This window comes from Ranitomeya variabilis, chromosome 3 (assembly GCF_051348905.1).
Source record: "Ranitomeya variabilis isolate aRanVar5 chromosome 3, aRanVar5.hap1, whole genome shotgun sequence".
Taxonomy (NCBI): Eukaryota; Metazoa; Chordata; class Amphibia; order Anura; family Dendrobatidae; genus Ranitomeya; species Ranitomeya variabilis.
Genome location: NC_135234.1, coordinates 633,223,146 through 633,236,642, shown reverse-complemented (window position 1 = coordinate 633,236,642; position 13,497 = coordinate 633,223,146).

Sequence of the window (13,497 nt, the reverse complement as noted above, 5' to 3'; positions counted from 1 at the left end):
CGGGGAAATTTCTCTAGAGGTGAGCCAGGACTATATTTTCCTCTGCCAGGATTAGTTAGTCCTCCGGCCGGCGCTGGGCGTCTAGGGATAAAACGCAGGCTACGCTACCCGGCTACTGTTAGTTGTGCGGCAGGTTTAGTTCATGGTCAGTTTAGTTTCCATCCTTCCAAGAGCTAGTTCGTATGTTTGCTGGGCTATGTTCTCTTGCCATTGAGAACCATAACAAAGACCAAGACGAAAGACGAAAGACGAAAGACAAAAGACAAAGACCAAAGACAAAGACCAAGATCAAGACCAAGACGAAAGACGAAAGACAAAAGACAAAGACCAAAGACCAAGATCAAGACCAAGACGAAAGACGAAAGACGAAAGACGAAAGACAACGACAAAGACCAAGATCAAGACCAAGACCAAGACGAAAGACGAAAGACGAAAGACGAAAGACAAAAGACAAAGACCAAAGACAAAGACCAAGATCAAGACCAAGACCAAGACCAAGACGAAAGACAAAAGACAAAAGACAAAGACCAAAGACAAAGACCAAGATCAAGACCAAGACCAAGACGAAAGACGAAAGACAAAAGACAAAGACCAAAGACAAAGACCAAGATCAAGACCAAGACCAAGACGAAAGACGAAAGACGAAAGACAAAAGACAAAGACCAAAGACAAAGACCAAGATCAAGACCAAGACCAAGACGAAAGACGAAAGACGAAAGACAAAAGACAAAGACCAAAGACCAAGATCAAGACCAAGACCAAGACCAAGATGAAAGACGAAAGACGAAAGACAAAAGACAAAAGACAAAAGACAAAGACCAAAGACAAAGACCAAAGACAAAGACCAAGATCAAGACCAAGACCAAGACGAAAGACGAAAGACAAAAGACAAAGACCAAAGACAAAGACCAAGATCAAGACCAAGACCAAGACGAAAGACGAAAGACAAAGACCAAAGACAAAGACCAAGATCAAGATCAAGACCAAGACGAAAGACAAAGACCAAAGACAAAGACCAAGATCAAGACCAAGACCAAGACGAAAGACGAAAGACAAAAGACAAAGACCAAAGACAAAGACCAAGATCAAGACCAAGACCAAGACGAAAGACGAAAGACGAAAGACAAAAGACAAAGACCAAAGACAAAGACCAAGATCAAGACCAAGACCAAGACGAAAGACGAAAGACGAAAGACAAAAGACAAAGACCAAAGACCAAGATCAAGACCAAGACGAAAGACGAAAGACGAAAGACGAAAGACAAAAGACAACGACAAAGACCAAGATCAAGACCAAGACCAAGACGAAAGACGAAAGACGAAAGACAAAAGACAAAGACCAAAGACAAAGACCAAGATCAAGACCAAGACCAAGACCAAGACGAAAGACGAAAGACAAAGACCAAAGACAAAGACCAAGATCAAGATCAAGACCAAGACCAAGACGAAAGACAAAGACCAAAGACAAAGACCAAGATCAAGACCAAGACCAAGACGAAAGACGAAAGACGAAAGACAAAAGACAAAGACCAAAGACAAAGACCAAGATCAAGACCAAGACCAAGACGAAAGACGAAAGACGAAAGACAAAAGACAAAGACCAAAGACAAAGACCAAGATCAAGACCAAGACCAAGACGAAAGACGAAAGACGAAAGACAAAAGACAAAGACCAAAGACCAAGATCAAGACCAAGACGAAAGACGAAAGACGAAAGACGAAAGACAAAAGACAACGACAAAGACCAAGATCAAGACCAAGACCAAGACGAAAGACGAAAGACGAAAGACAAAAGACAAAGACCAAAGACAAAGACCAAGATCAAGACCAAGACCAAGACCAAGACGAAAGACGAAAGACAAAGACCAAAGACAAAGACCAAGATCAAGATCAAGACCAAGACCAAGACGAAAGACAAAGACCAAAGACAAAGACCAAGATCAAGACCAAGACCAAGACGAAAGACGAAAGACAAAAGACAAAGACCAAAGACAAAGACCAAGATCAAGACCAAGACCAAGACGAAAGACGAAAGACAAAGACCAAAGACCAAGATCAAGACCAAGACGAAAGACGAAAGACGAAAGACGAAAGACAAAAGACAACGACAAAGACCAAGATCAAGACCAAGACCAAGACGAAAGACGAAAGACAAAAGACAAAGACCAAAGACAAAGACCAAGATCAAGACCAAGACCAAGACGAAAGACGAAAGACGAAAGACAAAGACCAAAGACAAAGACCAAGACCAAGATCAAGACCAAGACCAAGACGAAAGACAAAGACCAAAGACAAAGACCAAGATCAAGACCAAGACCAAGACGAAAGACGAAAGACAAAAGACAAAGACCAAAGACAAAGACCAAGATCAAGACCAAGACCAAGACGAAAGACGAAAGACAAAGACCAAAGACCAAAGACCAAGATCAAGATCAAGACCAAGACCAAGACGAAAGACAAAGACCAAAGACAAAGACCAAGATCAAGACCAAGACCAAGACGAAAGACGAAAGACAAAAGACAAAGACCAAAGACAAAGACAAAGACCAAGATCAAGACCAAGACCAAGACGAAAGACGAAAGACGAAAGACAAAAGACAAAGACCAAAAACAAAGACCAAGATCAAGACCAAGACAAAAGACGAAAGACGAAAGACGAAAGACGAAAGACAAAAGACAACGACAAAGACCAAGATCAAGACCAAGACGAAGACGAAAGACGAAAGACGAAAGACGAAAGACAAAAGACAAAGACCAAAGACCAAGATCAAGACCAAGACCAAGACGAAAGACGAAAGACGAAAGACAAAAGACAAAGACCAAAGACAAAGACCAAGATCAAGACCAAGACCAAGACGAAAGACAAAAGACAAAGACCAAAGACAAAGACCAAGATCAAGACCAAGACCAAGACGAAAGACGAAAGACAAAAGACAAAGACCAAAGACCAAGACCAAGACCAAGATCAAGACCAAGACCAAGACCAAGACGAAAGACAAAGACCAAAGACAAAGACCAAGATCAAGACCAAGACCAAGACCAAGACGAAAGACGAAAGACAAAAGACAAAGACCAAAGACAAAGACCAAGACCAAGATCAAGACCAAGACCAAGACGAAAGACGAAAGACGAAAGACGAAAGACGAAAGACGAAAGACAAAAGACCAAAGACAAAGACCAAAGACCCAGACCCAGACCAAGACGAAAGACGAAAGACGAAAGACGAAAGACGAAAGACCAAAGACAAAGACCAAAGACCAAGACCCAGACCAAGACGAAAGACGAAAGACGAAAGACGAAAGACGAAAGACAAAAGACAAAAGACCAAAGACAAAGACCAAAGACCAAGACCCAGACCCAGACCAAGACGAAAGACGAAAGACAAAAGACGAAAGACAAAAGACAAAGACCAAAGACAAAGACCAAGATCAAGACGAAAGACGAAAGACAAAGACCAAAGACAAAGACCAAGACGAAAGACTTAAGGTACCTTCACATTAAGCGACGCTGCAGCGGTAGCGACAACGATGCCGATCGCTGCAGCGTCGCTGTTTGATCGCTGGAGAGCTGTCACACAGACCGCTCTCCAGCGACCAACGATGCCGAGGTCCCCGGGTAACCAGGGTAAACATCGGGTTACTAAGCGCAGGGCCGAGCGGTGATGTGTTGTGATTCGGTTATTGGGCTCCCCGGGTGGTCACTTGTGGTACTGGTGTCTTGTGAGCTTTGCTTTTTCAGTTCACCTGTTTCTATCAGGATGTGGGAGTTCCTATTTAGCCTTGCTCCTCAGTCATTCTAGTGCCGGCCATCAATGTAACCAGAGTCATTCTGTTGCATGTTCCTGCTCCCAGTCTGCTGATCAGCTAAGTTGGACTATTCTGTCCTAGTCTATTTTTGTATGTTTTGTCCAGTTTGCAGTTATGTGATTCTCTGCAGCTGGAAGCTCTTGTGGGCTGAAATTACCACTCCGGTGTCATGAGTTGGCACATGAGTTTAAGGTAATTTCAGGATGGTATTTGATAGGGTTTTGTAGCTGACCGCGAAGTCCACTATTGTATCTTTCTGCTATCTAGTTAGTGGGCCTCGCTGTGCTAAATCTGCTTTCATACTACGTGTGTCTTTTCATCTGAACTCACCGTTATTATATGTGGGGGGCTACTATCTCCTGTGGGGACTTTCTCTGGAGGCAAGCCAGGACTGTGTTTCTTCTATCAGGGGTAGTTAGTTCTCCGGCTGGTGCGAGACGTCTAGCGAAAACGTAGGTACATTCCCTGGCTACTATTAGTTGTGTGTATAGGTTTAGCATCGCGGTCAGCTCTAGTTTCCATCACCCGAGAGCTTGTCCGTTTTTCTATGCTCCTGATGTTCCCCTGCCATTGGGAACCATAACAGTATGGCCGGCCCACATGTTTAATCTATGGGCTGAAGCAGGAGAGAAAGGGAACTGTGTGGAATTTTTTTTTTTTTTTCTCTCCTCTGAAGTTGCATTCCAGCTCTAATTGCAGTCTCCTGCTTTCCTCTCCTCTTAACCCCTGAATGGCTCAGACTTTATCTGTTGAAATATGGATCTCCAGAGTCTGGCTACAAATTTGAATAATCTTGCTGCTAAAGTTCAGAATATACAAGATTTTGTTATACATGCTCCTCGGTCTGAACCTAAAATTCCTATACCAGAGTTTTTTTCTGGAGATCGATCTTGTTTTCTGAATTTTAAATACAATTGTAAATTGTTCCTTTCTCTGAGACCTCACTCTGCTGGAGATCCTGCCCAGCAGGTTAAGATTGTTATTTCATTACTGCGGGATGACCCTCAAAATTGGGCATTTTCATTGGCACCAGGGGATCCTGCGTTGCTCAATGTGGATGCTTTTTTCTGGCCTTAGGGTTGCTTTATGAGGAACCTAATTTAGAGATACAGGCTGAAAAAGCCTTGATAGCCCTCTCTCAGGGGCAAGATGAAGCCGAAATATATTGCCAAAAATTTTGAAAGTGGTCTGTGCTTACTCAGTGGAATGAGTGCGCTCTGGCGGCAAGTTTCAGAGAAGGTCTCTCTGATGCCGTAAAAGACGTCATGGTGGGGTTTCCTGCGCCTACGGGTCTGAATGAGTCCATGACAATGGCTATTCAGATTGATCGGCGTTTACGGGAACGCAAACCTGTGCACCATTTGGCGGTGTCTTCTGAGAAGGCACCAGAGAGTATGCAATGTGATAGTTTTCTGTCCAGAAGCGAACGACAGAATTATAGGCGCAAAGATGGGTTGTGCTTCTATTGTGGGGATTCAACTCATGTTATATCAGCATGCTCTAAACGAACAAAGAAAGTTGATAAATCCTCTGCTATTGGCACTTTGCAGTCCAAGTTTATCTTATCTGTGACTTTAATTTGTTCGTTATCTTCTATTGTCGCGGATGCTTATGTGGATTCCGGCGCCTCTTTGAGTCTTATGGATTGGTCCTTTGCCAGGCGCTGTGGGTTTGATCTAGAGCCTCTGGAAGTCCCTATACCTTTAAAGGGTATTGATTCTACACCATTGGCTAGTAATAAACCACAATACTGGACACAAGTGACTATGCGTATGACTCCAGACCATCAGGAGGTGATTCGCTTCCTTGTGTTGTTTAATCTACATGATGTATTAGTGCTGGGATTGCCATGGTTGCAAACTCATAATCCAGTCCTTGACTGGAAAACAATGTCTGTACTAAGCTGGGGATGTCAGGGAAATCATGGGGACGCACCTTTGGTTTCCATTGCTTCATCTATTTCCTCTGAGATCCCGGCTTTTTTGTCTGATTATCGTGATGTTTTTGAGGAGTCTACTCTTAATTCTCTTCCCCCTCACAGAGATTGCGATTGCGCCATAGATTTGATTCCTGGCAGTAAATTTCCTAAGGGTCGTCTATTCAATCTGTCTGTACCTGAACATGCTGCTATGCGAGAGTATATTAAGGAGTCCTTGGAAAAGGGACATATTCGTCCTTCTTCGTCTCCTTTAGGAGCAGGGTTCTTTTTCGTAGCCAAAAGAGATGGTTCTTTGAGACCTTGTATTGATTATAGACTCTTAAATAAGATCACAGTCAAATATCAGTATCCTTTGCCATTGCTGACAGATTTATTTGCTCGCATTAAGGGAGCCAAGTGGTTCTCTAAGATTGATCTTCGCGGTGCGTACAATTTGGTGCGAATTAAGCAGGGGGATGAGTGGAAAACCGCATTTAATACGCCCGAGGGTCATTTTGAGTATTTGGTAATGCCTTTTGGTCTGTCAAATGCCCCTTCGGTCTTTCAGTCCTTTATGCACAATATTTTCCGTGAATATCTGGATAAATTTATGATTGTGTATTTGGATGATATTTTGATTTTTTCGGATGACTGGGAGTCTCATGTTCAACAGGTTAGGAAGGTTTTTCAGGTTTTACGTACCAATTCTCTGTTTGTAAAGGGTTCAAAGTGTGTTTTTGGGGTTCAGAAGATTTCTTTTCTGGGGTACATTTTTTCCCCTTCTTCTATTGAGATGGATCCTGTTAAGGTTCGGGCTATTTGTGACTGGACGCAACCGACTTCTCTTAAGAGCCTTCAGAAATTTTTGGGCTTTGCTAATTTTTATCGTCGATTCATAACTGGTTTTTCTAGCGTTGTCAAGCCTTTGACTGATTTGACTAAAAGAGGTGCTGATGTTACCGATTGGTCTCCTGCTGCTGTGGAGGCCTTTCGGGAGCTTAAGCGCCGCTTTTCTTCTGCCCCTGTGTTTCGCCAGCCTGATGTTTCACTTCCTTTTCAGGTGGAAGTTGATGCTTCCGAGATCGGAGCGGGGGCGGTTTTGTCACAGAAAAGTTCAGATTGTTCAGTGATGAGACCTTGTGCGTTCTTTTCTCGAAAATTTTCGCCCGCCGAGCGAAACTATGATGTTGGTAATCGGGAGCTTTTGGCGATGAAGTGGGCATTCGAGGAGTGGCGTCATTGGCTTGAGGGTGCTAGACATCAGGTGGTGGTATTGACTGATCACAAGAATTTGATTTATCTTGAGTCGGCCAGACGTCTGAATCCTAGACAGGCGCGCTGGTCGTTGTTTTTCTCCCGGTTTAATTTTGTGGTCTCATATTTGCCAGGTTCTAAAAATGTGAAGGCGGATGCCCTTTCTAGGAGTTTTGAACCTGATTCCCCTGGTGATTCTAAACCTACGGGTATCCTTAAGGATGGGGTGATATTGTCTGCTGTCTCCCCAGACCTGCGACGTGCTTTACAAAAGTTTCAGGCGGATCGGCCTGATCGTTGTCCGCCTGGTAGATTGTTTGTGCCAGATGAGTGGACCAGTAGAGTCATCTCGGAGGTTCATTCTTCTGCGTTGGCAGGTCATCCGGGAATTTTTGGTACCAGAGATTTGGTGGCTAGGTCCTTCTGGTGGCCTTCCCTGTCTCGGGACGTGCGTACTTTTGTGCAGTCTTGTGATGTTTGTGCTCGGGCCAAGCCTTGTTGTTCTCGGGCTAGTGGTTTGTTGTTGTCCTTGCCTGTTCCGAAGAGGCCTTGGACACACATCTCTATGGATTTTATTTCTGATCTCCCTGTTTCTCAGAAAATGTCTGTCATCTGGGTGGTGTGTGACCGTTTTTCTAAGATGGTTCATTTGGTGCCCTTGCCCAAGTTGCCTTCCTCATCTGAGTTGGTGCCCCTGTTTTTTCAGAATGTGGTTCGGTTGCATGGTATCCCAGAGAATATAGTTTCCGACAGGGGATCCCAGTTTGTGTCCAGATTTTGGCGGGCGTTTTGTGCCAGGATGGGCATTGATTTGTCTTTTTCGTCTGCATTTCATCCCCAGACGAATGGCCAGACGGAGCGTACTAATCAGACCTTGGAGACTTATTTGAGGTGTTTTGTGTCTGCTGATCAGGATGACTGGGTCACCTTTTTGCCGTTGGCAGAATTTGCCCTTAATAATCGGGCCAGTTCTGCCACTTTGGTTTCCCCTTTCTTTTGCAATTCGGGGTTCCATCCTCGTTTTTCATCTGGTCAGGTGGAATCTTCGGATTGTCCTGGAGTGGATACTATGGTGGATAGGTTGCATCGTATTTGGGGTCAGGTGGTGGACAATTTAAAGTTGTCCCAGGAGAGGACTCAACGTTTTGCTAATCGCCATCGTCGTGTTGGTCCTCGTCTTCGTGTTGGGGACTTGGTGTGGTTGTCTTCCCGTTTTGTCCCTATGAGGGTCTCTTCTCCTAAGTTTAAGCCTCGGTTCATCGGTCCTTATAGGATTTTGGAAATTCTTAACCCTGTGTCTTTTCGTTTGGACCTCCCAGCATCCTTTGCTATCCATAATGTTTTCCATCGGTCATTATTGCGGAGGTATGAGGTACCAGTTGTGCCTTCTGTTGAGCCTCCTGCTCCTGTGCTGGTTGAGGGTGAATTGGAGTACGTGGTGGAGAAAATCTTGGACTCCCGTGTTTCCAGACGGAGACTTCAATATCTGGTTAAGTGGAAGGGCTACGGTCAAGAGGATAATTCTTGGGTTACAGCTTCTGATGTTCATGCCTCTGATTTGGTCCGTGCCTTTCATAGGGCTCATCCAGATCGCCCTGGTGGTTCTTGTGAGGGTTCGGTGCCCCCTCCTTAAGGGGGGGGTACTGTTGTGATTCGGTTATTGGGCTCCCCCAGTGGTCACTTGTGGTACTGGTGTCTTGTGAGCTTTGCTTTTTCAGTTCACCTGTTTCTATCAGGATGTGGGAGTTCCTATTTAGCCTTGCTCCTCAGTCATTCTAGTGCCTGCCATCAATGTAACCAGAGTCATTATGTTGCATGTTCCTGCTCCCAGTCTGCTGATCAGCTAAGTTGGACTATTCTGTCCTAGTCTATTTTTGTATGTTTTGTCCAGTTTGCAGTTATGTGATTCTCTGCAGCTGGAAGCTCTTGTGGGCTGAAATTACCACTCCGGTGTCATGAGTTGGCACATGAGTTTAAGGTAATTTCAGGATGGTATTTGATAGGGTTTTGTAGCTGACCGCGAAGTCCACTATTGTATCTTTCTGCTATCTAGTTAGTGGGCCTCGCTGTGCTAAATCTGCTTTCATACTACGTGTGTCTTTTCATCTGAACTCACCGTTATTATATGTAGGGGGCTACTATCTCCTGTGGGGACTTTCTCTGGAGGCAAGCCAGGACTGTGTTTCTTCTATCAGGGGTAGTTAGTTCTCCGGCTGGTGCGAGACGTCTAGCGAAAACGTAGGTACGTTCCCTGGCTACTATTAGTTGTGTGTATAGGTTTAGCATCGCGGTCAGCTCTAGTTTCCATCACCCGAGAGCTTGTCCGTTTTTCTATGCTCCTGATGTTCCCCTGCCATTGGGAACCATAACAGTGATGTCACCGCTGTGCTGTACTTTCACTTTCACTTTACGGCGCTCAGTCAGTGTGGGAAGCGGCCGCCGGGGGACGCGAAGGTGAGCATGTACTGTTTGTTTTTTTACATTTTACACTGGTAACCAGGGTAAACATCGGGTTACTAAGCGCGGCCCTGCGCTTAGTAACCCGATGTTTACCCTGGTTACCAGTGTAAAACATCGCTGGTATCGTTGCTTTTGGTGTCAAACACGACGATACACGCCGGTCTGACGACCAAATAAAGTTCTGAACTTTGTTCAATGACCAGCGATATCACAGCAGGATCCTGATCGCTGCTGCATGTCAAACTAAACAATATCGCTAGCCAGGACGCTGCAACGTCATGGATTGCTAGCGATATCGTTTAGTGTGAAGGTACCTAAAAGACGAAAGACAAAAGACAAAAGACAAAGACCAAAGACAAAGACAAAGACCAAGATCAAGACCAAGACCAAGACCAAGACCAAGACGAAAGACGAAAGACAAAAGACAAAAGACAAAGACCAAGATCAAGACCAAGACCAAAGACAAAAGACAAAGACGAAAGACGAAAGACAAAAGACAAAAGACAAAGACCAAAGACCAAGATCAAGATCAATACCAAGACCAAGACCAAGACGAAAGACAAAAGACAAGGACCAAAGACCAAGACCAAGACCAAGACGAAAGACGAAAGACAAAGACCAAGACCAAGACGAAAGACGAAAGACAAAGACCAGGACCAAGACAAAAGACGAAAGACAAAGACCAAGACCAAGACGAAAGACGAAAGACAAAGACCAGGACCAAGACAAAAGACGAAAGACAAAGACCAAGACCAAGACGAAAGACGAAACATGAAAGACAAAGACCAAGACGAAAGACGAAAGACAAAGACCAAGACCAAGACGAAAGACGAAACACGAAAGACCAAGACGAAAGACGAAAGACCAAAGACAAAGACCAAAGGCAAAGACGAAAGACGAAAGAAAAAAAACAAAAGACAAAGACCAAAGATGAAAAACAAAATACAAAAGACAAAAGAAAAAAGACAAAAGACAAAGACCAAAGACCAAGACCAAGATGAAAGACGAAAGACAAAGACCAAAGAACAAGACCAAGACCAAGACCAAGACGAAAGACAAAAGACCAAGACCAAAGACCAAGACCAAGACCAAGACCAAGACGAAAGACAAACACCAAAGACCAAGACCAAGATGAAAGACGAAAGACCAAAGACCAAAGACAAAGACCAAAGACAAAGACCAAAGACAAAGACCAAAGACCAAGACAAGACAAAAGACGAAAGACAAAGACCAAAGGCAAAGACGAAAGACCAAAGACCAAAGACCAAGACCAAGACGAAAGACGAAAGACCAAAGACCAAAAACAAAGACCAAAGACAAAGACCAAAGACAAAGACCAAGACAAGACAAAAGACGAAAGACAAAGACCAAAGGCAAAGACGAAAGACAAAAGACAAAAGACAAAGACCAAAGATGAAAGACAAAATACAAAAGAGAAAGACCAAGACGAAAGACAAAAGACAAAAGACAAAGACCAAAGACAAAGAACAAGATCAAGACCAAGACGAAAGACGAAAGACAAAAGACAAAAGACCAAGACCAAAGACGAAAGATGAAAGACAAAGACCAAAGACCAAGACGAAAGACAAAGAACAAAGACCAAGATGAAAGACCAAGACCAAGACCAAAGACGAAAGACGAAAGATGAAAGACAAAGACCAAAGACCAAGACCAAAGACGAAAGACGAAAGACGAAAGACGAAAGACGAAAGACAAAGACCAAGACCAAGACGAAAGACGAAAGACAAAGACCAAAGACCAAAGACCAAAGACCAAGACCAATATGAAAGACGAAAGACAAAGACCAAAGACCAAGACCAAGACGAAAGACGAAAGACCAAGACCAAGACGAAAGACGAAACACGAAAGACAAAGACCAAGACGAAAGACGAAACACGAAAGACAAAGACCAAGACGAAAGACGAAATACGAAATACGAAAGACCAAAGACAAAGACCAAAGACAAAGACCAAGACAAGACGAAAGATGAAAGACAAAGACCAAAGGCAAAGACGAAAGACGAAAGAAAAAAAACAAAAGACAAAGACCAAAGATGAAAGACAAAATACAAAAGACAAAAGAAAAAAGACAAAAGACAAAGACCAAAGACCAAAGACCAAGACCAAGATGAAAGACGAAAGACAAAGACCAAAGACCAAAGACGAAAGACCAAGACCAAGACGAAAGACGAAAGACAAAGACCAAAGGCAAAGACGAAAGACGAAAGACAAAAGACAAAGACCAAAGACCAAGACCAAGACCAAGACGAAAGACGAAAGACGAAAGACAAAAGACAAAGACAAAAGAAAAAAAACAAAGACCAAAGACCAAGACCAAGACCAAGACGAAAGACCAAGACCAAGACCAAAGACGAAAGACAAACACCAAAGGCAAAGACGAAAGACGAAAGACAAAAGACAAAGACCAAAGACCAAGACGAAAGACAAAAGACAAAAGACAAAAGACAAAAGACAAAGACCAAGATCAAGACCAAGACCAAAGACCAAAGACGAAAGACGAAAGACAAAAGACAAAGACCAAAGACAAAGACCAAGACCAAGACCAAGATCAAGACCAAGACCAAGACGAAAGACGAAAGACAAAAGACAAAAGACAAAGACCAAAGACCAAGACCAAAGACCAAGACCAAGACCAAGATGAAAGACGAAAGACGAAAGACGAAAGACAAAAGACAAAAGACAAAAGACAAAGACCAAAGACAAAGACCAAGACCAAGATCAAGACCAAGACCAAGACGAAAGACAAAAGACAAAGACCAAAGACAAAGACCAAAGACCAAGACCAAGACCAAGACGAAAGACAAAAGACCAAGACCAAGACCAAAGACGAAAGACAAATACCAAAGGCAAAGACGAAAGACGAAAGACAAAGACCAAAGACCAAGACCAAGACGAAAGACAAAAGACAAAAGACAAAAGAGAAAAGACAAAGACCAAGATCAAGACCAAGACCAAAGACCAAAGACGAAAGACAAAAGACAAAGACCAAAGACAAAGACCAAGACCAAGACCAAGATCAAGACCAAGACCAAGACCAAGACGAAAGACGAAAGACAAAAGACAAAAACCAAAGACAAAGACAAAGACAAAGACCAAGACCAAGATCAAGACCAAGACCAAGACGAAAGACAAAAGACAAAGACCAAAGACAAAGACCAAAGACAAAGACCAAGATCAAGACCAAGACGAAAGACGAAAGACGAAAGACGAAAGACAAAAGACAAAGACCAAAGACAAAGACAAAGACAAAGACCAAGACCAAGACCAAGACCAAGACGAAAGACAAAAGTCAAAGACCAAAGACAAAGACCAAAGACAAAGACCAAGATCAAGACCAAGACGAAAGACGAAAGACGAAAGACGAAAGACGAAGACCAAGACCAAGACCAAGACGAAAGACGAAAGACCAAGACCAAGACGAAAGACAAAGACCAAGACGAAAGACGAAAGACAAAGACCAAAGACCAAAGACCAAAGACCAAGACCAATATGAAAGACGAAAGACAAAGACCAAAGACCAAGACCAAGACGAAAGACGAAAGACAAAGACCAAGACCAAGACGAAAGACAAAGACCAAGACGAAAGACGAAAGACGAAAGACGAAAGACCAAGACCAAGACGAAAGACGAAACACGAAAGACAAAGACCAAGACGAAAGACAAAAGACGAAAGACAAAAGACAAAGACGAAAGACAAAGACCAAGACCAAGATCAAGACCAAGACCAAGACGAAAGACAAAAGACAAAGACCAAAGACAAAGACCAAAGACAAAGACCAAGATCAAGACCAAGACGAAAGACGAAACACGAAAGACAAAGACCAAGACGAAAGACGAAAGACGAAAGACAAAAGACAAAGACCAAAGACAAAGACAAAGACCAAGATCAAGACCAAGACGAAAGACGAAACACGAAAGACAAAGACCAAGACGAAAGACGAAAGACGAAAGACGAAAGACAAAGACCAAAGACCAAAGACCAAGACCAATATGAAAGACGAAAGACAAAGACCAAAGACCAAGACCAAGACCAAGACGAAA